A 1,897-nucleotide genomic window follows, 5' to 3' on the forward strand; every position below is an offset into this window, starting at 1 on the left:
TTCTATATAGGAGCTCCCTTTAAGACCTAAAACTTTAAATGTTTAAGTAATTTTATTTTTATTCATTCATTCTTACATGAAATTCACTGTATTATATTAGAGGATTACTTACATGGTTAGGGCATTTGTATTGTTTACAATGACAATCCATAAACACCAAATCTACTTGGACATCTTTCCACCATTCCTCACCTTGGTGGCCACTGAAGCAACTCTGAAGAACCCCTATAGCCAGAATCATGGGTGTCCCATTTCATAAATGAAAATTAAAACCCATTCCTTTAAATGTTAAAATAATGATAGTACTTTTTGGACAGAGGAAATTTTTAAAACTGTAAAAAGAGGATGAATCTGTTCAGAGTTTTCTGAAAAGAAATGTGGGGTCACCTAGTACTGCTATAGGATTGAATCCTGCCTCTGTATCTCTGATTCCTAATTGTCACTTCCCAAAGCCACTTTTGAAAACAAGGAGAAATAATGGCTAGCAGATATAACACCATTTTTGTACTGCTTTAGGTCTAAATATAGCCATCTTTATCTAATTGGGTTTTATAACCCATTTTCTTGCCACATTAGTCCTTAATTATTCTACAGCCAGGATTTTTACTCTGGTCTTAAAGGACAGACTTAAAGAAAAATCTGTGAACCCTCTGAAAATGTATACAAAATACTGTTGTGCATCTCTATTTTCCACTGGGGGGGGTCCCCAAGATTCTGATTTGTTGTAGCCAAGCTATTTATTTTGAAAATTCAAACAATGTTAGTGGAAGATGCCATCCCCTCCCCTCTTCCCCCACTTTGGAAGATTTGGCTAAACGAGGGGCTGAAAATTATTTCATCAACGTCCCAATGTGGACATTTAGGTTAAATGAACACACTTCATACAAAAATATTTTTAGCGTTCTCATTAGCTTTAGGATAAATTCCGAAGGGCGAGATTGCTGGGCTAAAGGATGAGAAAATTAAAATATTTAATACATTTTTTTAGGTTTATTTATTTTTAGTAATCTCTACACCCAAGGTGGCACTGGAACTCAGGACTCCGAGATCAAGAGTCCCACACTGCTCCGACTAAGCCAGCCAGGTGTGCCAAAAATTTTGCCTAATTGTCAGAAAGTCATGAGATTACATTTTCGCCAACATTGGGTGAGAAGGCTTATTATCTCACATGTGGATATAACTAACTTGTGTATTACGTTGACTTGTTTTTCTTACTTTTACATATCTTCATATTCCACCAGCCAAACACACCGATCCTGCCAGAAGAGAAATAAAATACTGTTACTTCCTTCCTTGGTTATATGTATACTGTGACTGTGATTGTAACAATAGCTAACATTCATTAAACTTTAAATTCTCTGCAGGAATTTGAGATGGAATTTCATACTGCTGTAACCTCTGAATTAGGGGCCAGGCCTGGGTGGAGGATGGTGACCCATGTGCAAAAACAAGTAAAACCAAACCAAAACAAAACCCCCAAACAGGGCTCCCACCGCGCTTAGTTTCTTTCTACCAGGCAAGAGCTTCTAAATTTTAAATAATGTGACTTTTCGGCTGCCAAACGCGCAACTACCCAGCGTCGCGAGTGTGAGCGACAACTCTTTAAAGCGTGAACTAGAAGGCTGCTCAGCTGAGGGTTGAGGCAGATAGGTTTTTTTTTTCCCCTTTGCAAAAGGAAAAGGCCTGATAGGAGAGAGAAAAAAAAAAGGTGGTACCATTATTTTTAAATTTTCCAAGGCTAGGGCGGCCGACTTTTACCTTTAAGTCTTGGGAGACCAAGGTAACAAAATCTAGAGAGTGCATAAACACAGCTCCTGCGCTTCCGGTCTTTAGCAAAGCAGAGAAAGGACGCATGCGTAGTGCACGCTCCTGGGTCCTACACCTCCTACGAAAACGT

The sequence above is a fragment of the Halichoerus grypus genome, chromosome 12 (assembly GCF_964656455.1).
Source record: "Halichoerus grypus chromosome 12, mHalGry1.hap1.1, whole genome shotgun sequence".
NCBI lineage: Eukaryota > Metazoa > Chordata > Mammalia > Carnivora > Phocidae > Halichoerus > Halichoerus grypus.